This window comes from Dioscorea cayenensis, chromosome 1 (genome assembly GCF_009730915.1).
Source record: "Dioscorea cayenensis subsp. rotundata cultivar TDr96_F1 chromosome 1, TDr96_F1_v2_PseudoChromosome.rev07_lg8_w22 25.fasta, whole genome shotgun sequence".
In the NCBI taxonomy this organism is placed as follows: domain Eukaryota; kingdom Viridiplantae; phylum Streptophyta; class Magnoliopsida; order Dioscoreales; family Dioscoreaceae; genus Dioscorea; species Dioscorea cayenensis.
Window position 1 is genome coordinate 20618110 of NC_052471.1, and position 26063 is coordinate 20644172.

The 26063-nt window shown below is 42.8% G+C and overlaps 2 non-coding genes across 2 annotated transcripts; one reads left to right on the plus strand and one right to left on the minus strand.

The window, feature by feature from the left end:
• Positions 1 to 2283: 2283 nt before the first annotated feature.
• On the plus strand, positions 2284 to 2390 carry LOC120268511. Its single transcript, XR_005538956.1, has one exon. It is a non-coding gene; the product is annotated as a small nucleolar RNA R71 (small nucleolar RNA).
• An 11184-nt stretch (positions 2391 to 13574) lies between these two features.
• On the minus strand, positions 13575 to 13681 carry LOC120267525. The gene has a single exon (XR_005538486.1). It is a non-coding gene; the product is annotated as a small nucleolar RNA R71 (small nucleolar RNA).
• Between the last annotated feature and the right edge of the window lie 12382 nt (positions 13682 to 26063).

Below are 26063 nucleotides of genomic sequence, written 5' to 3' on the forward strand. Positions count from 1 at the left end.
GCCCTCTCTGGATGAGCTTTGAACAAAAACGCATGCCCGTGCAAAAATTCCACACCGGCGTGTGTTTTCTCTGGACACTTAGAAAATTTTTGAACATACTATGCACTCAGAGAATACCTTACAAGGCAACTTTAACCAGAGAAAACAAAAAAATATGCTCAAACAACCAAAATTGTCTGCCACAACAATAAAGCACATGATAACACCAACCAATCCACAAGAAAATCATAGGAAAAACATCTAAAAATCAAGACACCAACACTCATGATTTTATTAATGCAAACACTTAACTAGAAACTAGGAAAACAGTAAAGACTTGGGTTGCCTCCCAAGAACCGCTAGTTTAATGTTACTTAGCTTGATGTGCCTTGTCTTATCTCATGGGGGTTCATAGATGAAGGTTTCTCTCTACCCTGCTACTTGAAAGCACGATGAACACAATCTTTTTGGAGGTAGAGGGAGAGTTGTCGAGCTTGGTACCACTTAACAAGGGTTCGCCCACCTTGTTAAATTCTTACGCATCCCCAATGCACCCTTGGGGCATTTCCCGTATGCCTCCTTGCTCGCTTTCCATCTTTTGAAGCACTTTCTTAATGATCCCTAGAGTAGATGGTACTTTCTTCTCTAGACCAAGCATCATAACTTCCTTATTATTTACCTCTTGGTCTAGCAACCCTTCGTACGCGTCCGGATTTGACATTTCCTACACATATTCATCAATTATCTCATCAGTAGTGTTGAGAAAATATACACTATCATCAAAGTCAAGAGAATGTCACATGGCTTCGGCGAAACGATATGTGAGCTTATCATCTCCAACCTTCAGTATCAACTCCCAGCCGTCCATGTCGATTTGTGCCTTGGAAGTGCGCAAGAATGGCCTTCCAAGTATCAAAGCAACATCTACATCCTCGTTGACGTCCAACACCACGAAGTCTATAGGAAATATATACTTGTTGACCTTGGATGTCTCACCGTTCGGTCTACCAATTGCAATGTCATCCGAGTGGGCCTAGGCACTCCCAAGCCTAGCTTCTTGAAGAAAGTATATGGCATGATGTTTATGTTAGCCCTAGAGTCCTCCAATGCCATTTCTTCACCCATATTATCAATGTTGCATGGTATGATGAAGCTTCCGGGGTCTTTCTTCTTGTTTGGCATATTCTTTTATAGCACTGCCGAACAAGAGGCATCTAAGATCACTGATGCACTTTCCTCCAACTTCCTCTTGTTGGCCAATAAATCTTTCAAGAACTTAGCATACCGAGGCATTTGAGACAATGCCTCCACAAAAGGAATGTTGATGTGCAATTGCTTAAATAGACACACGAACTTCTTGTATTGTTCATCATTTTGGGCGTTCTTCAATCTTGAAGGATAAGGAATTCTCGGCTTGTAAGGTGTGGTGCCACCTCTTTCTCTTTGTTTGCTCTCTCCTCAACCTCCACGACCTCAGGTGCTTCAACATTAGTCTTCTCGCTAGGAGGTCTACCTTCAACTTTACAATCACTTCTCAAAGTGATCGCTTTCACTTTTTCCCTTGGATTAGTTTCGATGTTGCTAGGTAGACTTCCTTGAGGTCTCTCCAATAGAGACTTCGTAATTTTCCCCACTTGGTTCTCTAGATTGTGCAATGAAGCAATGTGGTTGCGAAGTGTAGCTTTGATTGACTGAAACTGATTGTCCAATGTTTTCATAAATCTGGTCAAAGCTTTCTCTAAATCATTCATCAGGGTCTCCAAACCTGAAATATGATTCTCTATATTTGGGGCTTATTGTTGTTGGAAATCCGGTGGTGTTATGGCCTTTTGCTGCCCTTGGTGGTTACCCCATGAAAAGTTGGGGTGGTTCTTGTAACCCGGATTGTAGGTGTTGCTATATGGGTTACCTTGGTTCCTCATGGAATTACCTACAAAATCAACTTGCTTGATTGAAGATGCATCACCAATGGAAATAGAGCAATTGGTTAGAGGATGTCCTCCTCCACAATCTGTGCAAGTAGTGATGGCTGCCAATCTATTAGAGGTTAGATGGTCTAACTTCTTGCTCAATGATTCCACTTGGGCCATCAATAAAGTGACTGCATTTATTTCGTGAAGTCCGATGACTTTTTTCCTTTCCCGCGTGTTCCATTGGTAGTTGTTCATGGCCATTTTCTCTACCAACTGACAGGCTTCATCAGGGGTCTTGTTCCCCATTATACCTCCTGCGGCAACATCTAGAAGCTGTGGTGTACTTGGATTCAACCCGTTGTAAAAAGTTTGAATGATCATCCATTCGGGGAATCCCTGTTGCGAACACTTCCATAATAGGTCCTTGAAACTCTCCCATGTCTCAAACAATGATTCGAGCTCCATCTATAAGAATGAGGATATCACATTACGAAGCCTCACTGACTTTCCCAGAGGTAAATATCTCGCAAAAAGGCTTCGACCATTTCATTCTAGGTCGTGATAGAAGCCGTTGGTAATGAATGAAGCAACTGCTTGACATTTCCTTTGAGAGAGAATGGGAAAACCCTCAATCTAATAGCATCATCTGACACTCCATTAATCTTCAACATGTCACAAACTACCAAGAAGTTCTCAATATGATTGTTTGGGTCCTCATCGGCCAAACTATTGAACCAGTCGATAGCTGAATCATTTGAATAAATGCCTGTGATCGACTCAAAAATTTGAGCTATGATCGGGGTTGCACAATAATCGATTTTTGCGCCCAAGACCCAAGGTCCGCATAGTCGAAAAGTGTTCTCTCGCTGCTCATTCTACTCGATATATTGTCCGACCCTTGACCTTCTACTTTAGCTCGGATTGACAGTTCTTGTTCATGTTCTTTTCCTCTTCTTCTAAGTGTTCACTCAAGCTCGTGGATCTCCTTCAACACTTAGAAGGATTCCCTCCCGGTCAAAACCTAGTGCTACAACCAAAAAGAAAAGAAAAGTTAGAACTATGGAAGAATAAGGAAATGTGAAATAGAATGAATGATGAATAGCTAAAGTAGCAAAGTGCAAAGTTTCTATAAACGCCTACTCCTCGGCAATGGTGCCAAAAACATGACAATGCCCTCTTGCGCAGACCCGAATTGCACGGGTTTGTCAAAGTAATAAATCCCAAATGAGTGGGTATCATACCTACAGAGAGTAGGAAGTAAAAATACTAAGATTGCTATTTAACTAAGCGAAGACGGAATAATGATTGTGTTGATAAAATTGTAAGGAAAGCAATAATAAAATAAATAAGAAAGAGAGATGTGCAACTAAAATGATAGGTAAGGCAATCGATAGAAATGGGGTATTCGGATATTGTTCCACCAAGGACAATTTCTTCAAGTGCAAAACCAAATATTAAGTCTCCTAATTGATGCTTAATGAGTTTTGGAAATCCTTAAACACACGGGTCTAAGGTCAACCATGACTATCTCTACACTATGTCCCGATGGAGAAATCAATCAATCTCAACAAACAAGACTATGTAAAGTTACAAGGCACTCTAGGGATTTCAAGTGATAAAAACCTATTCCAATGTATAGATCTAACCCTTTGGTCTAGGCGAAAGAACCCTAGTCACAATTAAGCCATAGGTGTTAAAATCACTTCAATGCTTCACACTATTGCCTTTACAATTAAGACCTAGCTGAAGGTCATCCCTTAGCCCATTCACTCTACTATAACCGCAAAAAACTTTTGGAATGTGCAGGTGGGATAAATCACATCGGAGGGGAAAGGGGATGCTCCGCTACCTCTTGACTCACCCTTTCGACACTCTCCAATCTTACAATGTCTGACCCTCGTGGTGTGTCACTCACTCACAAAGGTTACCAATGTAGATTCTCAACCCTAGTGTCACTCTAAGGGAGAAATCATTCAACAAACATTCAATATTGGAACTCAATTAAAAATATCAATTAAGAAAACATAATAGAAGATTAATGAAACAAATACATCCTAGGGTTCACAAATCCAAGTACCCACTAGGGCATTTAGATCTCCATGGAGCTAGTTAAAATCAACAATGAAATTGGATGTAAAAATAATTAATCCATAGAAAAACCCCCTCGGTGGTCGTGTCAATGGTCTTATGGAGTAGTCTTGTCTTCACCAAAGGTTCCCTTGTCCCGCCTAGGGCACAACTCACCGGATCTATGCCGACGAAAGCTCACCCAATAACCTTCTTCCAAGCGAATCGCGGTTTCAAATCCTTAGAATCACTCCAAAGACTTTCCAAAAGCCTCTCCAAACACTAGCTGATGGCCTCCCAAATGATGGAGAAAAGTGGAAGAGAAGAGGGGAAAAAATTCCAAAAATCGGGCTGAATCACGGCTTAAATAGGGCTCGAATCGGGAATCCACAAGCCCCTGTGAATTTTTCCCACGGGCCTGTGGAAATCCCACACGGGCGTGGGGAATTTCCACACGCAGGTGTGGATTCTCTGGAAATCTCTTTTTCGGCCGGTTGTGAACAGGGACTGCTACAATACTTTGCTACAATGATTTGCTATAGTACCTGCTACAATACTTCGCCGAAACGCTCCCAATTCCACACTTTTAATTGACACAACATAAACGGGCACACGTTATGCCGTAGATCGCAATGCTTCATCAATCAAAAGTCTCATTGGTGAATATCTTGCTATCAATGCACAAATCGGGGTACATGAATGTGACTGCCTTCGTGCCCCTCCAATTCATTACAATGGCTTGAATACATGGAGTTTCACACACATTCATGCATCTTAAGATTCCACTTGTGTCTTCGCATTTGTTCCTTCCAAGATTCTACCAAATAGTACGTTCACGATCTATTTTTGGCTTCTTTTCTCAATACTTAGCTTCACAACCCTACATGCGTAAAAGAACACAAATACACATGTATTAGCGCTTAAACCTGATAAAGGTAATGCTCATCGCAAGGAAAGAATACTTCACATTCTTAACTCACAAGCACTTATTAATAAGTCCTTCACAAATCTCCTATAAAACCCAGCATGTCCCAAGAAGCTTCTGATTGTTTTCACTGATGTAGGAGGGGAGAGTTTCTCGATGGTAGCGACCTTCTCGCTATCCACTTTAATTCCTTTCTGTGAAATTTTATGCCTAAGCACTATGCTTTCCCTGACCATGAAGTCCCATTTTTACTAACTGAGTACTAAATTTGTCTCCTCGCACCTGTACAGATTTCTGATGCACATCTTAAATGAATCACCAAACACTGAGAAGTTATCCATAAATACTTCCATGATGTCTTCCACCATATCTTCAAAAATTTCCAACATGAACCTCTGAAATGAAAGGCATCCGGCGGTAAGCGTGTGCCATACGGACAAGTGAAAGTGGTTTTATCTTGATCTTCTTGGGCATTAGAAATTTGGATGTAACCGAAGAGATCATCCAGGAAGCAATAGTATGAATGCCCTGCTAAAGATTCAAGCATCTAGTCGATAAATGGTAAACAAAAGTGGTCCTTCCTTGTAGCATCATTGATCTTCCTATAATCTATGCACACCTTCCAAGCTGTGACTGTTCGGGTGGGAACAAGCTCATTCTTCTCATTGGTGATAACTATCATTCCTCCCTTCTTGGGTACTACTTGCACTGGGCTCACCCATGCACTGTCAGAAATGGGGTAAATAATACTTGCATCAAGTAGCTTGATAACCTCATTCTTTAATACATTCTTCATGTTGGGGTTAAGTATTCATTGGGGAATCACCTTGCATCTGTGATTATCATCCATGAGAATATTATGTGTGCAGAAAGACGGGCTAATACCTTTATTGTCAAAAATTTTCCATGCAATTGCCCTTTTACGTTTCTTCAGTACACTTAAGAGCCATTCCCTCTCCTCAGTTATCAAGTTTGATGCAACAATGACTAGGAGTTTGGATCCCTCTTCCAAGAAGGCATATTCTAGATGTTCAAGGAGAGGTTTCAACTCTAATTCTGGGTTATTAATTGCTTGCCCGCATGTGTACGCGATTGCCAAGTAATACCTTGTGAGTGACACAGGGGTCGTAGTATTCCATGGGGCCAAGGAAGTATTATTACTCACTCTTCATCTATTATCTAGCCTACAATTATTAGTATGAAGAACAAATGAAATAAAATAAAATAAACTAACTAATCTATGGCCGGGTAACTAGCACATGGATGTAAACAAACAAGGGAGTATCAAGTATGAGAAGGGAGTGTTTGGACAAGGAATCCACCTAGGGTTGTCATTAAGTCTTGCACTGGGATGAGTTAAAGATGCATTGATGATGATTGAGACCTAGAGACCTCGTGAGTAGATTAGCCCCAATCTCTCGGTGACTAACCCCTGATCCTATACGAATGTCAATCGGAATCTCTTCCGGATCAACACACCTATGATCGCATTAAATTCTAGGAGTTCTCTAATAGGAGTAAACCTACTATCCTTCGGCTTAAACTTAGCAATGGAGGGCTACCAATACCAGATCTCTAGGCGTATAGGCACAAGTATCCCCTTTCAACCTCTCCTAGATCTAGTACATATGAGTAGGTCATATCTATGCATACAACTCATAATAGAAATACGGATTTCTCCATACATGTAATTCTAAGCATCAAAGCATGAAAGATTGAATCTCAAACAACCATCAAATTAAATGAAGAACAACATCCCAAGTTCATACACAAGATTAACACTAGGGTTCATCCAAATCCAAACACAACAATAAGTTAATCCCTCATGGTAAGGGACAGTTATACAATATACAAGGAAGACAAAAACATAAAAGAAGTAATGAAAACCCCCACTAGGTCATGATCTCCTTTAATATATGAAGCTTTGAATGGTGATGCAATGGTGGTTTAGATCTTCACTCCAACTCCTTCTCCTATACTACTCTCCCTCTTGGTGATGATGTGTGGTCGTTTCCCACAAGGACCATCTCCGGAAGATGGCCGGAAGGCCTCAAGAATGTGTGGTGGCGGCGGCCCAAGAAGCCAAGAAGAAGTTTTTCTCATTTGCCCAAGAAATGAGCATTTATACCCCCCAAAATGGCCTCCATACAGGTGGTATACCAGCTTAATGAGGACCTCATTGAGGTGGTATACTGGCTCAATGAGGACCTCATTGAGGCCATTTGGGTTAGGCAAAAGTACACTCTTGCACTCATAATAGTATCCATATTGGCTTAATGAGCACCTCATTGAGCCAGTATGCCTTCAAGAAAACTACTCTCTTCTTTGGCTACATTATTCATCCCAGGGTAAATCCAGGGCAGCATTGAGGCCATATGCCTTGGATCAATTCCTGACTCAAAAACACTCTAGATGCTACAATGGCAGCTACAGTGATTTTGTTACAGTACCGCGACCTGGTTTTCTTCTCTTTTTCGCCCAAATTGTATCTTTGTGTCCTCCATGGCGTTTCTGTGCCCTAAGAAGCAAATAATACACGATTAAGCACAAAACTGGCATCAATCCTTGTAAAAATACATGCTAACCATATAAATTACATATACTAAAATACGTACATTTACACACTTATCTGTCTCCCATAATTCCCCAGATTAAACTATTTAGCGTTACTATCTTCCCTTTCTGATGAGCTACTACTGGTTACACGCTCTTCCATGATCTGAACCTCATCCTCAACCAGCCTCATTAGTTTTAAACGGTTATCATAATCTCTTCTTCGGCTGGCTGTGAACAGTACCTGCTCATTTAATCAAGCACACAAGATTGGAACTCAATTAAAACATCAATTAATGAAAGTGTAATAACAAGGTTTAAAGAAACAAATAAATCCTAGGGTTCACAAATCCAAGTACACACTAGGGGGTTTAGCTCTCCATGGAGCTAGTTACAATCAACAATAAAATTGAATGCAAAAACAAGTAATCCATAGAAAACTCCCTCAATAGTCGTGATGATGGTCTTGTCGAGAAGCCTTTACTCGTCCAAAGGTCCTTTTGTCCGGCCTAGGATACACTTCGCCGGATCGGTGTCTACCAAAGCCCTCCCACTAACCTTCTTAAAAATGGAGCACGATGTCACAGCCATAGAAGCTCTCTGAATCCCAAGCCAATACCTCTCAAAACCCTAGTGCAGCCCTTTTTCAAGTTGGGGAAAAGATGAAGAAAAAGAATGCGGAAATCGGGGTTGAAATCGACTTTAAATAGGCCAGGAATCGGGAATCCACACACCACTGTGGATTTTCCACACGGGCTTGTAGAATTTACACACAGGCGTGGGGAATTTTCACACGCCCATGTGGATTCTCTGGATTTCGATTTTTCGACCACCGCGAACGAAAGTAGTTGCTACAATGTTTTGCTACAGTAACATGCTACAGTATCGCCCGAAACACTCCCAATCCATGTTTTCATCAAGGTAATGTAAATGGGCACACGTTTACGTCGTAGATCGCTTTGCTTCTTCAATAAACGGACTCATTGGTGAAGATCTTGCTATCAATGCACAAACTGGAATACTTGAATGTGAATGCCTTTGTGCCCCTCCAAATCATCGTGCTAACTTTAATACAAGGAGGTTAGCATACATTCTCGCATCTTGAACCCGACTTATGTCTTCACGTTTGATCCTTCTCAAGATTTCCTCCAAATAGTAAGCTCACAATCTACATTGGCTTTTTTCTTTCACTTTCGGCTTCACAACCCTATATGCATGAAAGTAACATAAATGCACACATATTAGCGTTAAAACCTGATAAAATAATACTCAACATAAGGAAAGAACACTTCGTATTCTTATCACACAAGCACTTATCAAAGGCCTTCAACCTGGGAGTTACATGGGTAAGAACATGCTCGTATACCTAAAACCTCTTTTCTAAAACCCCAGGCCAGGGATATACATGAGCGAAAACATACCCATATATCTCCAACTAGGGTCATGAAACCTAAATCTAGTCCACAAATCCTCCATATAGAGATAAACATGAGTGAGAACATGCCCATGTACCTCTATCTACAGCCGTGTAAAACTTCCTTTCTAGATGAGGAGGTATAAGAGCCAAAACACATTCGTATATCTCCCTCTTCAACCGTGTTATTCAATTTACACATTTTCTTGGTGGAAACTTAAGATATAAGTTCAACCTAAACTAAATCTCTCATGCAATTATTCTACCAATAGATTGGAAAAAAAAAGATCAAAAGAATGTGATGTGTTCTCTGCAAGTATACGGGTCGCACACAAGTAATATAGTGGTACCCTGTAAGGGATAGGGTTGTTGAACCTCAAGCACTAGACTCAAAATACTAACTTAACACTGATCTCTAGTGACAAATAATTTGATGATTAATTTGAAATAAATGAAAGAACAATCAAAAGATAAATAAAGAAGAGAAAAGATGGAGATAAATGTGATAGGATTAAGTGTCAGCAAGGAGAGAAATTCCCTGAGGTCTTCCCCCTACACTAAAGAATGTAAACTCACTCTCAAGCTCTATTAGGTATATTCTAGGGTTCTAGTATGTGCTCACAAGCAATGTGGCATCTATGGTTATCCTATACATCAAGTTTTGCCAAGGTGACTATGGCTTCATGTACGTCGAGTTTTGCAATTACACAAGGCAACTACAACTACGACAGTACACATCAAGTTTTACCCAAGCAACTGTGCAAATCAAATGCATCAAGTTATGCCAACACAAGATTAAACAAAAGAGCCCAAAGAACTCCGTAGATCAAAAGAGTAAAAGTGGTTTTTAAATATTCCAAGTACAAGGTTCCCACCCCAGGGCACCATGGCTGGTTAGCGCCTCATGGATGGGTACAAGATGGAGGAGAAAAGACTTGATCTAGAGAAAGAAGACATGACTCCCTTCACTCATAGATTACCTCTTATGTCGAGCTCCTTATACTAACACCACTTCTCATATGCCTCCAACTTGCTCCCTTACGCCCTAGAAGGTGTGGATCAGCTTTATCTTTATCCTCATCTAAGTCTTCCTAGTGGAGAAGAAAATCCCTGAACAAAGATCAAAAGGAACCCTTAAAAAATGGAGTAAAAAAGTTACATTTTAGGCCTGACACGGTCATCGCATGATCGTGTCTCAAGATATCGTGTCATGGGCGAGATGAGTGACAAGGAGTGTCTCCGCCTGATAAGTTCGGGGCCAAGGACACGATCATGTGGTGACTATGCAATACTGTGGCACAGTCATGTCATGGGCACCTAGCACGTGTTAATAGTTTTCCCATACTTTCACCGATGGCCTGAGTATTTCAGAGGCATTGGCATGACTGTGTCTTAATCGTGTCAATCTTGCAAATATCCTTCAACACTAAAATCTCACTGAATCACCAACGGCTGAGAACTTTGGGGGGGGGGGAGGGGTTTATAACACGAGTGTGTCCCCCCCGTGTCAAGCTTAAACACTTGACTCCTTTGCCGAATTTGTTCCAAGTCGCATTGAGCCCCTAATTCTGCACATGTGACAAGAAATACTAATAATAGCACTGCTCATGAATGAAAATACACTTGATACAAGCAAAATAATGAGATTTGGGTATGAAAACATGTATGCAAAGTGCACTCATCAAACACCCCCACACTTGAGTTATTTCTCGTCCTCAAGCAAGCATCACACATTCAGTTACAAGGGCAATGGGTGCAATGTTTCTGATATCAGGATAGAGGTGATAGATTTCAAGCAGAAGGGGTGACATATGTGCTAGTAAAGACAAGAATGAATGAGAACGATAATACTCCCATTCCCAAAACCTAGTGCATGTGTATATAGACCCCAACTTGTGTTCCCCACCGCCATCCATATTTAAAAAAACATTACATGCAAGGGTGGTATCTTCATACACCCTAGAGGTAGCCTTTTTCCACGGTAGGTCATCAAATGTACATTTGTGATGCCCAAAATTTGACTACTCAAGAGCGGCTTTCACTCAACTAAGGTGATAGCGCTTCCCACCATCTTTTTAAATAAGAGAACTTTACAACATTATTGATAGGGCATTCCCAACAAGGAATCCAACTTTCCAACAATTTTTTATGTGTTGAACCACAAGCGAGGTTAGGTGTCTGATAACTGCTTGTGCGATATGAAGCGAAGCGTTCATTCCTTATGTTGAGCATTACTTTTCTCGGGGTTTTACACTAATATGTCTGTTTCTATGTTACTTTCGTGCAGGTGGGGTTGTGAGGCCGATTATGAAGGAAAGAAGCCAATGTGGATCACAATGCACCAATTTTGGAGGAAATCTTGCTAAGGTTCAAACGCGAAGACATAGGTCGGGTATGAGATGCTAGAGTGTGTGCCAACCTCCTCGTATTCGAGTTGGCACATCCATTTGGAGGGGCACAAAGGCAGTCACAGTCGAGCATTCCGACTTATGCACATAGAACAAGAGCTCCACCAACTTGTCTATCATTGAAGAAGCAAGTGATACACGACGTGAACATGTGCCCGTTTGTGTTACCCCGATGAAAGTATGGATTCAGGAGTATTTTTGGCAGAGTACTGTAACAAATCAATGTAGTCAAGCACTGTAGCAGTTACTGTTCACAGCCGGCCGAAAATGGGAATTCAGAGAATCCACAGGGGCGTGTGGAAATTATCCACGCCCATGTGGAAATTCCACATGGGCGTGTGAAAAATCCACAGGCCCGTGTGGTCGCCCGATTCCAGCCCTATTTAAAGCCGATTCAGCCCTAATTTTAGTATTCTTTTCTTCATCTTTTCCCCAACTTGAGAAAGGGCTTTGGCTAGGGTTTTGAGGGGTATTGGCTAGGGTTTTGGAGAGGTTCTACGGCTCCGACATCGTGCGTCGTTTGGAAGAAGGTTATTGGGAGAGCTTTCATCGGCACCGATCCGATGAGGTGTATCCTAGGCCGGACAATGGATCCCTTGCGACGAGTAGAGGACTCTCCACAAGACCATCGACACGACAATCGAGGGGGGTTTCTATGGATTCATTGCCTTTACATTCTATTTCTTTGATTGTATTTAGCTCCATGGAGAGCTAAACCCCTAGTGGGTACTTGGGTATTTGTGAACTCTAGGATGTATTCATTTCATTGAATCTCTTTATTATGCTTTCAATTGATTGATGTTTATTGTGAGTTCCAACCTTGAATACTTGATTGTATGAACATTTCCCCTAGAGTGACACTAGGGTTGAGAGTTCTTGTTGGTAACCTTGTGAGTGAGTGACACACCACGAGCGTTAGACAAAGCTAGGTTGGAGAGGGTTGAGAGGGTGAGTTGAGAGGTATAAGAGCATCCCCTTTCTCCTCTGACGTTATAGATTCTACCTCCGTTCCTTGAGTTATTTGCGTCCAAAATAGAGTGAATGGTCTAAGGGATGACCCTCCGCTGGGGCTTAGTTGCGAGTGCAACGGAGTGAAGCGTTGAGGTGATCTTAGTATCTAGGGCTTAATTATGGTTAGGGACCTTCCACCTGGACCAAAGGGTTAGGTTATAATTAGGAAAAGATTTATCAGTTGGAATCCCTAGAGCTCATAGCAACTCTATGCGAGTGCGAGGTGTTGAGATTGTTAGATTTCTCCTCCTGGACATGTATAGAGTTAGGTATGGTTGACCTTAGATTTGGGACTATGTAATGGAGGATTGCCACGACTCATTATTGCATTAATTAGGAAGCATAATAGATGGTTCTTGCACTTGAAACGATTGTTATAGGCGGACCATTATCCGGGTACCCCATCTTTATCGATTGCCTTACCTCCTTCTTTACTCGTGTTCTCTTACTTGTTGTTTTTACTTTTGAGAATTGAATCATTGCCACACTTATCACTATTGGTCTTTCACATAGCTAAGAAGCGAATTAAGTGTTTTTATTTCGTACTCCCTGTGGATTCGATACCCGCTCATCCGGGATTATTACTTCGACAAACCCGTGCATTTGCGGGATATACGCAAGGGGATCTTGTCAAGTTTTGGCGCCGTTGTCGGGGAGTAGGCGTTTAGAGATACTTTGCACTTTGTTTTCTTAGCTATTTCACCATACATTCTATTTCATAACTTCTTATCCTATCATCATTCTGATTTCGTTTTCTTTCTTTTTGGGTGCAGCTCCAGGTAATGACCTGAGGGAATCCCTCAATATTGATTGAAGGGGATCGATAGCTTGAACGTACACTTAGAAGAAAAGGGAAAGAGCCTGTACAAGAACAGTCCAATTTAGCTGATTTGGAAGTGGAAGAATCTGAAAACATGGCAGAATAGAATGAGCAACAGCGAACATTATCCGATTATGCCAGACCTTCAGTGTTGGGGACACAATCGATTATCGTGCGTCCCCCGATTACAGCTCAGAACTTCAAATTAAAGCCTGCATTCATCCACATGTTGCAGTAATCTGCACAATTCAATGGTTTGGCCGATGAAGATCCAAACAGTCATATAGAGAGCTTTCTTGAGGTGTGTGATATGCTGAAGATAAACGTGGTGACGGATGATGCAATCAAGTTGCGAGCCTTGCCATTTTCCTTAAAGGGGAGAGCGAAGTAGTGGCTACACTCGTTACCTAGAGCGTCAATTACCACGTGGGAGGAGATGGTAGAAGCTTTTCTGGCCCGTTATTTCCCTCCTGAAAATTCAACAAAGCTTAGGAATGAGATCTCATCCTTTGTTCAGTTGGAATTGGAGTCTCTATTCGAGACATGGGAAAGGTTCAAGGAGCTCATGAGAAAATGCCCACAACATGGATTCCCGGAGTGGATGATTGTTCAGACCTTTTATAATGGTTTGAACCCGAGTATAAGGCAACTCTTGGATGCGGCAGCAGGAGGTACCTTAGGTAGCAAGACCCCCGATGAGGCCCGTCAGTTGATTGAAGAAATGGGGTTAAACAACTACCAATGGAATGCTAGGGAGAAGAAGAAAGTGGCCGGTCTCCATGAAATAGATGCGGTAACTTCATTGGCAGCTTAAGTGGAGAATTTGAGTAAGAAGTTAGATCTTCTAACTTCAAATAGAATGGCGGCCGTGACTAATTGTAACGGGTGTGGTGGAGGACATGCTCCCTCTGATTGCCCGATCTCTATCGGTGATGGTTCTTCAGTGGAGAACTTTGATTTTGTAGGTAATGGCATGAGACCTCAAGGAAACCCATATAGCAATACCTAGAATTTGGGTTGGAAGAATCATCCTAATTTCTCATGGAGTAATCAGGATCCACAAAAGGCCATGGGGCCACCGGGTTTCCAACAACAACAACAAGCCCCTATGGTGGAAAACAGAGTCTCAGGTTTGGAAACCCGAATGAGTGACTTAGAGAAGCACTTGACTAGATTTGTACAAGCTGCAAATACAAGGTTTGAATCAGTCGAGGCTACACTTCGCAACCACACCGCCTATTTGCATAACCTTGAAAATCAGGTGGGGAAAATTGTGAAATCTCTCTCTGAAAGGCCACATGGAAGCTTGCCGAGCAATACAGAGACCAACCCTAGAGAGCACGTGAAAGCGATCACTTTGAGAAGTGGTCGTGAGGTTGAAGGTAGGCTTCTGAGTGAGAAGCCAAAAGAACACGCACCCGAGGTTATAGAGGTAGAAGAAGGAACAAGCAAAGAGAAAGAGGTGGCACCCCCACCTTTCAAGCCAAGAATCCCTTATCCCTCTAGATTGAAAAATGACCAAGGGGATGAACAGTACAAGAAGTTCATGAGTTTGTTCAAGCAACTCCACATCAATATTCCTTTTGTTGAGGCATTGGCCTAAATGCCTAAGTATGCGAAGTTCTTGAAAGACTTGTTGACTAACAAGAGGAAGTTAGAGGAAAGTGTTTCAGTGATTTTAGATGCTTCATGTTCGGCGGTGTTGCAAAAGAACATGCCGAACAAGAAGAAAGACCCAGGAAGCTTCATCATTCCATGTAATATTGGCAATCTAGGTGAGGAAATGGCATTGGCGCACTCAGGGGCCAGTATCAATGTCATGCCATACACTTTCTTTCAAAAGCTAGGTTTGGGCGAGCCTAGGCCCACTCGGATGACTTTGCAACTAGCGGACCGAAGAGTGTGACATTCGAGAGGCATCATTGAAGACGTGCTTGCAAGGTGGACAAGTACATTTTTCTGGTTGACTTTGTAGTGCTAGATATCGATGAGGATGCGGATGTACCTTTGATACTTGGGAGACCATTCTTGCAGACTTCCAAAGCACTGATTGAAATGGACGGCGGAGAGCTCACATTGAGAGTTGGAGATTACAAGCTCACATACCGCCTTGCTGAAGCCATGCGGCATTCTCTTGATTTCGATGATACTTTATACTTTCTAGACACTACTGATGAGATTGTTGATGAATACATGCAGGAAATGTTCAATCCGGATCCGTATGAAGGTTTGTTCGACCAAGAGGAGGGCAATGAAGAAGTAATGATGCTTGGATTGACGGAAGAAGTACCATCTACCCCGGGGATCTTGAAGAAGGTGCTCCGGAAAATGAAGAGGGCTAGGAGACGCCACCGGAAACACTCCAAGGCTGTTAGAGACGTCCGTGAACAGAAGGAGTTGGACGAACCATTGCTAGGTGGTCCCGAGCCCGATAATACACACTCTACTTTCAAGAGATTGTGCTCATCATGCTTTCAAGTCATGGGTAAGAGGGCAAACTTCATCTATGAACCCCCATAAGGTAAGACAAGGTACGTCAAGCTTAGTGACGTTAAACAAGCGCTTCTTGGGAGGCAACCCAAGTGTTTACTATTTTCTTATCTTCTAGTTAGTTTGTTTGCATGAATAATCTGTTAAGTGTTGGTGTCTTGATTTTTAGATGCTTGTGCTGAGATTTTCTTGTGGGCTTTGAGTATTCATCGTGTGTTTTCATGTGGAATTGGCGAAGTTTGGTCGTTTGAGCTCTATTTCATGTTTTTCACTGGTAAAATTTGCATAATAGGGAAGGCTCTGAGTGTATAAACATGTTCAGAGATTTTCTGCAGAGCCTATAGATTTTTCTAAGGCATCCAGAGAAAACACACGGGCGTGTGGAATTTCCGCACGCCCGTGGATTTGCACTGCGAGCTCATCCTGAGAAGGCACAGGGGCGTGCGGCTGCCCTTGTGAACGACCATGCGACTGTCACACGCCCGTGGGTAATTTCTGCATGGGCGTGTGAATTCCTGCAGAGTTGGGCGGATTAGCCCGAGAGCACACAGGGGCGTGGACTCGCCCCTGTGGGAGACCTTGTGAACCACACACGGGCGTGGGTAATTTCCACACGCCCGTGCGAAACTATGAAGAGGAGTTCTCCCCATCCAGAGAAGCCACAGGGGCGTGCGGCTGCCCCTGTGGGTCGGGCGCACGGGCGTGGGTATTTTCCGCACGCCCGTGTGAGATCGTTAAGAGTCAGTGAGAATTTTTCCCGAGAGCGCCCAGGCGCGTGCACCTGCCGCTGTGAAGCTCTCCTTTGGGGAGCACGGGCGTGGGTAATTACCGCACACCCGTGTGGATGCACAGAACGCCAAGGGTCGGGAGTTCTTTTTAAAGAAGAATAGTTTCTCTCCTTCTTCACGACCTCTATTCGTCTGAAAACACTCGCACATCATTCTCCGATTTCATAGCGCCAATTTGGTAGGATTTTTGCGAGGTTTTCTAGCCGGTTTTTCATTTTCTCATCCCATCTCGTCGGTAAGCCATATTTATCATTTTCTTTGCCAATTCATGGTTTCCATCGATTAATTTGGTTAATAATGCTTCGTTTCTTCAATTAGAAAGATGATTTATGTTTAGAACAAAATTAGAAGTATTTTTAAGTTGTATTTTTGGATTTTTGAAGCGCGGCCGTGTGGTGTTCATGCCCCGTAGATCCACACGGGCGTGCGGAAATTCTACACGACCGTGTGGATTTTTGCAGCGTTATTTTATCAACTTGTTTGATCAATTTCGTTTCAAATTTTGCAGATTATGGCACCTCGGTCGAAGAAGCAAGATGATAAGAGGCCGCGTGAGTCATCCCCTGAACCTGAGGGCATGAGTTTCAAGATTCCAGAGCATCAGGTTCGCTATGAGCGCTTGTCGAGGCTCCGATTCGGATAGACTCGATTCCTGGACATGAGTATACTGAGAGATCTACAGCAGGGAGATGAGTTTGCTGATGAGGTCGAGGATCTCGTTTCAGTAGGTGGTTGGCGGCAGTTATTGATGATTAGAGAGCCAGCCATCCGAGAGTTTGCACTGGAGGTGCTATCATCATTCGAGTTTGATAGATCGTACGCAAGCTTCGACAATGTGGACACCATTCAGTTCAGAGTATTTGAACACCACCATAGCTTGAGAGTTACTCAGTTTTCAATTCTACTTGGCTTGTATGAGGAGGCATTCACAGATACTGAGGAGTACGCTCAGTTACCGACTGATTATCCTGGAACCTTGACCCCGCAGAGAGCTTACAGAGTGCTATGTGGTCAGGGTCAGTACGAGCCGGGGGTATCCAAGGCCACGTGCCTTTCCCGACCTACATACAGATATTTACATACCATCATGAGTAGGTCGGTGAATGGCTGTGGTGATAGCGCTGGTATTTTGAGCCGACAGGAACTACTGTACTTGTATTCGATGGTGCAGCGCATACCGATTCACTTAGGGCACATCATGGCAGAGTACATCAGACATCAGGGGCACTATGCTAGACTGGGAGCGATATTCTCGGGCCCCTACATTACGAGATTAGTGCTGGGCATGGGTCTCTTGGATTCGATTCACGGGGCCGAGAAGACGAGTATACCTGCTCCCCTGAGTCTAGAGACGATGAGGTTGATGGGCATTTTCCGCAGGGTTCAGACAGGGGTTTTTGCTTTAGTGCTACCAGCTCCAGAGATAGCCGAGGATAAGGGTGATGAAGCCGGGGCATCTCAGCCTGCGCCCGAGCCTCAGCCAGCACCGATGGAGACCGGGGCACCTCTAGTAGCAGAGGAACCACCCCCCGTGCGTATGTTTTCACCATCTCGAGCTTATGATCACTTTGAGAGGCACGAGAGCGCTTTGGCGGTGATACGTACTGAGGTAGCTGAGGCTCGAGCCGAGATTGTAGAGATTAGGGCTACGCAGGCCACTCAATACACAGAGTTCATGGCACGTTTTGACGTATTACAGCAGATCTTAGAGCGAGATGTTGCCTCATCATTTGTCCTGCGGCCGAGGACTCCTCAGGCTCCCTCAGTTCCTCCAGCATCTCCATCCCCTACCCTGACACCGGTGGACCCACCATGTGCATCTTCACCAGCAGCAGCACCGGAGCCCTAGCGCGACACTGACATTTGACTTTATTTTTCTGCATTTTCTTTGTTTTGCATTTTTATTTTAGACTTGTTCACTCAGAAAGGATTTTCCTTTTGAGGTTATTTTCATTTTCCATCTCGAGTTGTATTCATTATCTATCTTATATATATACTCGAGATATTTTATTTTTATTGAGCTTCACTGAACCCCCTCGTGTATGCGTGTAGATGGTCTTGTCATCTTGGGAATTGAGACTTAGTCATGGGCATGGCCAAGGTGCTTAGGCACTTGGCCGTTTGAGCTTCACAACCCGTCAGAACACTACTCCCATGGAATTAGCTTCATCAAACGCAACACTAGGAGTCAGGGGAGTATTGTTTTGATTGCTTATCCCATGGAGTGAGCTTGCATGTGGGGGAGAGTTTCATAGTGCACACATCTTTTCTATTGTTCTTGATTGATATATGCTCACATAGCTAATGGCGGTTCACCTTAGTTGTAATGATTGTATTCTTGAGTTTAGGAGAATTTTTAACATTGACTATTTTCATGCTCTAGTTTTGCTTGAATGTCTAGGAATTTTTGCCCGATTTATACTTGTTACACTACTCACTTATTAAACTCTTTTGGAAACTCAAGTTTGATGTTAAAGGGACTAGTTATAGTTGTTTCTTGTGTTAAATTCTAAAAAAAAAAAAATGAAAAGAAGGAACAAAATAGTTTTTTTGTTTATTTTGCATGTTGGGTGGAAAGAGCTACCACCTATAAAGTATGATGCTACTCTCATAAGTCGGATACTAGCTATGCCCTAATGAGAGAAAGAGCTATCTAATAGGATGAGTGAAAGCTACCACTCCGGTAGAGAGAGCTACCACCTCGAAAGTGTGAAAGCCACCTTAGCGGCTGCTTTGGAAAGGGCTACCTTAGAGGATGTGTGAAGCTACTACCATCTTTGAAATTGTTGTCACTTTTGTAGATAAATAAGTTCCTTGTACTTAGAACTTTGAGGAGTATATCTTGGGTTGTTTTGAGTGAGTTCACACACGTACATGATTTTGGGTTGGTTGTCCTTTTTGATTCAAGTTTTTATCTAGAGCATTGATTTTTAGTATTTAGTGTTGAAATTTCCCTTGCTTGTAGAATGCTCTCTTTGTATGCTTTGGTGAACCTAAGGCCAAGCACTTCCAATATTTCCTTCATCCATGCGCATAACATTTTACTTTTTGCTTGAGGATAAGCAAAAGCTTAAGTGTGGGGGAGTTTGATAAGTGCTTGTACGATATGAAGCGAAGCGTTCATTCCTTATGTTGACCATTACTTTTCTCGGGGTTTTACACTAATATGTCTGTTTCTATGTTACTTTCGTGCAGGTGGGGTTGTGAGGCCGATTATGAAGGAAAGAAGCCAATGTGGATCACAATGCACCGATTTTGGAGGAAATCTTGCTAAGGTTCAAACACGAAGACATAGGTCGGGTATGAGAAGCTAGAGTGTGTGCCAACCTCCTCGTATTCGAGTTGGCACATTCATTTGGAGGGGCAAAAAGGCAGTCACAGTCGAGCATTCCGACTTATGCACATAGAACAAGAGCTCCACCAACTTGTCTATCATTGAAGAAGCAAGTGATACACGACGTGAACGTGTGCCCGTTTGCGTTACCCCGATGAAAGTATGGATTCGGGAGTATTTTTGGCAGAGTACTATAGCAAATCACTGTAGATAAGCACTGTAGCAGTTACTGTTCATAGCCGGCCAAAAACAGGAATTCAGAGAATCCACACGGGCGTGTGGAAATTATCCACGCCCGTGTGGAAATTCCACATGGGCGTGTGAAAAATCCACAGGCCCGTGTGGTCGCCTCGATTCGACCCCTATTTAAAGCCGATTCAGCCCCTAATTTTTAGTATTCTTTTTCTTCATCTTTTTCCCCAACTTGAGAAAGGGCTTTTGGCTAGGGTTTTGAGGGGTATTGGCTAGGGTTTTGGAGAGGTTCTACGGCTCCGACATCGTGCGTCGTTTGGAAGAAGGTTATTGGGAGAGCTTTCGTCGGCACCGATCCGGCAAGGTTTATCATAGGCCGGACAAAGGATCCCTTGCGATGAGTAGATGACTCTCCACAAGACCAACGAAACGACCATCGAGGGGGTTTTCTATGGATTCATTGCTTTTACATTCTATTTCTTTGATTGTATTTAGCTCCATGGAGAGCTAAACCCCTAGTGGGTACTTGGGTATTTGTGAACCCTAGGATGTATTCGTTTCATTGAATCTCTTTATTATGCTTTCAATTGATTGATGTTTATTGTGAGTTCCAACCTTGAATACTTGACTGTATGAACATTTCCCCTAGAGTGACACTAGGGTTGAGAGTTCTTGTTGGTAACCTTGTGAGTGAGTGACACACCACGAGCGTTAGACAAAGCTAGGTTGGAGAGGGTTGAGAGGGTGAGTCGAGAGGTACAGGAGCGTCCCCTTTCCCCTTCGACGTGATAGATTCTACCTCCGTTCCTTGAGTTCTTTGCGGCCAAAATAGAGTGAATGGTCTAAGGGATGACCCTCCGCTGGGGCTTAGTTGCGAGTGCAACGGAGTGAAGCATTGAGGTGATCTTAGTATCTAGGGCTTAATCATGGTTAGGGACCTTCCACCTGGACCAAAGGGTTAGGTCTATAATTAGGAAGAGATTTATCACTTGGAATCCCTAGAGCTCATAGCAACTCTATGCGAGTGCGAGGTGTTGAGATTATTCGATTTCTCCTCCTGGACATGTATAGAGTTAGGCATAGTTGACCTTAGATTTGGTACTATGTATGTAAGGATTTCCACGACTCACCATGGCATTGATTAGGAAGTATAATAGAGAGTTCTTGCAGTTGAAACGATTATCCTAGGTGAAGCATCATCCGAGTATCCCATCTTTATCGATTGCCTTACCTCCTTCTTTACTCGTGCTCTCTTACTTGTTGTTTTTACTTTTGAGAATTGAATCATTGCCACATGATGAACGATCCGCAAGTGCACGGAGTCGTCAAGTAATACCCCTCGTGTGAGCACGAGAAGGTCGTATTCCCTGGGCCCAAGAATCTACTCTTACTTCCTCTTTGCGTATTGTCTAGCCAAATGATTCGAAGGGTTTCTCTAATCTATTACTTGAAATAAAAGAACTACAAATGGAGTCTATGAAAATGTAGGGGTATAAAATCAGGGGAAAGAAATGGTCACGGATGCGGATTCCCTAGGGGCTACTAAAGCGCAAAGGATGCTAAGAATGTCATGCAATTGAAGGTTTGGACCTAGAGATTTCCTAAATTAGATCAACCCGATGGTCACGGCAATTAACCCCTAATCCGGTATAAGTATTAACACGGAATTCCTTCGATCAAATCCTCATACGATTGCATTAACAAGTGGGGAAATCCCTAATTAGGGGCCGGAACACAACTTGGTCTAGCCCTAATGGTGGAGGGTGCATGAATACCCGATGGTCACGGCGTATTCGTACATGAATCCCTTCCAAACTTGGTGTGTCTAGTACAAGGGCGATGGTCACGCTACCAAGTACAACCTAGTAGTTGGTTTACAGAGTTCTCATGTAAGCAACACATCAAATGCACCAAGAATGAATCACAAAAACACAACAATTGCAATAGACAAAATTAAATCATCCAAATACACAAGTTCACCCCAAGGTTCACCGTCATCCGGTGACCTTGGGGTCTACTCGTCCATGCAAACAAATACAAGCAACAAGTCCATGAAAACAACTACAAATGGCATAGGAAAACTCCCTCAAACAATGGAAGTAGGAAGACAAGCCAAGCTAGGTGGAAATGCTTCCACGGACGCCGCGATGGGGGCGGCTTCCCTCGTCATCTACAAACTCCCAAAGAAGAGATCAATGAAGATCTAGCCAAAACCGAGCTTCTCCCTTTGATTTTCCTTCTCCAAAACGTGTGATCTTGCCTCCTAAAGACTGGTGAAAATCGGCTCCAAGAACTCTCCCAAAAACTCCTCCCTTTGCCCTAGAAAAATCGGTTTTACTTATATCCCGTCAGTCCATGCGGGCATCCATGCGGGCGCATGGAGCCCGTGAAGCTCACAGCCAAATGCCCGAAAAAACATGCCGGTGCTACGATGACTCAGCTACGGTGTTTTGGCTACAGATCGAGGGTTGTGAAATTCCGAGCAAACCTCACGGGCACCCATGCGGGCGCGATGGAGCCCGTGAAGCTCACGACCAAATGTCCGCAGCGATAAATAGTGATCGACTACGATGCGCTACGATGCTGGGACCCCTAAAAATGCCGTTTTTCGATGTCGAATTCATCCAATTTGCATTTTTTTGAGCTAGATTCGGCACATTTATGATCTGCAACACCAAAAGAACAAATTTATACTCAAACGGGCATCAATTCATCAAGATATACACAAATTATACAAGATCAATACATATAAAATATGTACATTTAGGCGTTTATCAAACATCCCCACACCTAAGCGTTTGCTTGTCCCCAAGCAAACACACATGAAAGAATAGGGGCAAGAAGATAAACGGCTAAATATACAACCTCAAGCTCAAGTAGTGAAGAACCCCACGGGCACAGATGAAATGAAATCAAGAAAATGAGTTGCACAATAACCAACTCAATAGAGATAGTCATGAGTCCTCTAGAGTGCTTTCCTCGTGAGTGTGTGTAAATACTTCACCCCTCGCTCTCCCTCTTCACGCCACATTCAATGACTACCGGTGTTAAAAATGTTAAAGACGCCCTCAATAATGAGTTAAGAGTCCTTCGGTCCACAGTCAACACTTCAATTTCTAAGTGAATGCATGAAAGAGTTCAAGAGAACACAGACTCTCTTTTTTTTTTTTCTTTTTCTTTCCTAGTCCGGCTAACGTAGACTGCACAAAATAACTTATAATCTTTCAGAAGGATGCACATGCTGATTAGGCACAAGAGCCACCCAACCTACTTGATTACAGTCTACATAGACGCATTCATGCTAAATTAGCAGAGGAATACTGACATAGACTCATTTTTTTTTCTCATTTTTTTTACATGTCTCCGGAGCACTTTCATGCAAAACTTCACTTAGGGATAAAGTAAAATGAACAAAAGGACCAAAAGCTCTTAAAAGACCATTGAGGGATGAATTTACCACTCTAACACTTTAAATCAAAGTAGTGGGTTTGCTGGGGCAAACAAGGTAGAAGTACTGTGTCAAAGCTGTGAAGAAAACACTAGAAAGAAAACATGACTTCCTTATAGCACAAATAACACTACAACTCATTACTATCATTCATTCAAGCCAGGAGGTTCTTAACAATAAATCATAGCTATCACCGGTGAAGTAAGCATGCAAATAGCCCATCCCCACACCTAGAATTGTACATTGCCCTCAATGTACACTAATAAGCAGAACATGGTGTAGAATTCATAATAATTAAATCAAGCATGAAAGGGAAGGGTAAAGAGACGCCCCATTTTTGTTGATGAAGATTGTTCAATACATGCATGAACAAAGGGGTAGGTTCAATTCAATTCTTAAGGGGATGGTGAGAATGAAGCTCATGTCCCGATAATCCCCGCAAATGTCAAAAAGTATAGTTCATCTCACCAATGAATATGTAGGGAGAACACACAAACAAAAAAACTCTAAAAAAACTATGAAAACAAAGTCCATGCAAGTCATTTGTTCAATCAATGTCATGATGCTTAAATCTCTCTAGTGCAAGTGTTTCTGGGGGTTTCAAGGATGCTACAAGTGTCAAACAAATTCAAGGTAAGCAACATTCAAAAGTTACTGTAGCACAGACTGAAAATTGGCAAGAATTTCCCCAGATTTTGAAGCCCAAAAATTTACAAACCATGGATAAAAATTTAAATAAATTAAGGATCACACAACCATACAACATTCCTCATGGTTTAAAGTAAGATATGCATGCACAATCAAGAAGAAGAGGCAAGGTTGCTCCACAACAAAAACTAGGGCTTCAAAGCTTGAATCGATGAAGATCGGTGAAATAGATGGTAAAACTTCAATTAATCCACAAGATCTAAGTTGGAAGGGGTAGGAGAGGAGTGAAGAGGAAGAAAAAGGAAGAAAAATGGTGAAAGAATGAAAGAAAACGGATGAAAAACGAGTGAGAACAAGGGAGAGAAAGGTGGCTACTTAAGGCTGGAAATTTCAGCCCGCAAGCCATACGGGCTCCATGCGGGCGCATGGAGCCCGTGAGGATTTCTGTCCTTCTGTAGCCAATGAGGCTGTAAGCCTCACGGGCTGCCTCACGGGCGCATGGCACCCGTGAGGCCCCTGGGGAGCGGAAAAATGGTCCATACGGGCCGTATACAGCCCGTATGGACCTGGAAAAATAAAATTTTGGCATGGCTCCCATGTAACTTAGAACAAAACTAGTTTACAACATCTATAACACCAAAATATGCATTGAAACACAATCAAACAACGACAAAGCACTAGATAAGATTCACAAATATAAGACAAGCATGGATCATTTAAACAAACAAAAATACAAACACAGCACAAACACAAACTATATGAATAAACTCAACAAACATGTAAAATACGAAAAATGAAACATGAATAATTTGAAACTTGGGTTGCCTCCCAAGAAGCGCTTGTTTTACGTCATTAGCTCGACGTACCTTTTTCTTACCTCAAGGTGGATCAAATGGTGGGGACTTACCTCCAAGTCCAAGAGAAGTGCTCCAAGATGGGAAACTCATCGAGAGGCATGAAAAGACACGGAATTTACCCTTCCCCTCGAAGAATAGTCGATCGATCTCCCGTGGTGGTGATAGTGTGCAATTCATCCCCAATTTCTGTTTCTTGTCCCTCTTGCACCAAATTTTTCTAGTGGTTGATTTCTTCTTATTATTCGGCCATGGAAATGCCCCCACATAGCCTACCTGCTTTACTTGTGTGGGAGATGGATTGTTCCCCTTGCACTCATTGCCATCCATTCCTTCCAAGAATTCATCCAAGGGGTTAATCGCCAAGACCTGCACACAATCAGTAATAATCATATCAGTTTCGTCAGTAAAATAGAGGGGATCATCATGGTCCAAGGTGTGTTTCATAGTAGCGGGGAGTGTAAGAATGACTTCCTCATCCGCCACTCTCAATGTCATTCTTCCCTCCTTTACATCAATGAGGGTACCGGCGGTGTTAAGAAATGGTCACCCGAGGATCAATGGGACTTCAACATCATCATCCACATCAAGAATAACAAAATCCACCGGGATAATAAGCTTGTCAACTCTAACTAGCACATCCTCAACGACACCACGGGGCTTCTTTATGGACCGGTCTGCAAGTTGTATTGTCATCCTTGTCGGCCTCATGTCTTCCAATCCTAGTTTCAAAAACAACTTGTAGGGCATTACATTGATGCTGGCCCCAGAATCTGCCAAGGCCTTTTCTTGCATGCCTTCCCCAATCACACATGGAATAATGAAACTCCCGGGATCAGTTAATTTCTTAGGGAGCTTCCTCCGAATCACCTCGAGGCAGGTTCCGTGGTAATGCAACTGTTTCTAATTCCTCCAATTTTTCTCTTGTTAGTCGCTGGGTCTTTCATAAACTTTGCGTACTTTGGGCATTTGAGTTAACGCTTCAACAAGAGGGATGTTTATGTGCAACTGCTTGAATACATTAAGGAATTTCTTGAATTAAGCCTCTTCTTTATCTTGCTTCAACCTAGCCGGATAGGGAATGACCGGCTTTGTACTCAGCACCCTTGGTGTTGGTAGTTGAAGGGTTTCCTCATCTGCTTTTTCCTTTCTTCCTTCAACTTCACTCTCGGATGGCTTAGGGTCCTCCCCGTGATGGCTACCCCATTCTCTTTAGTGC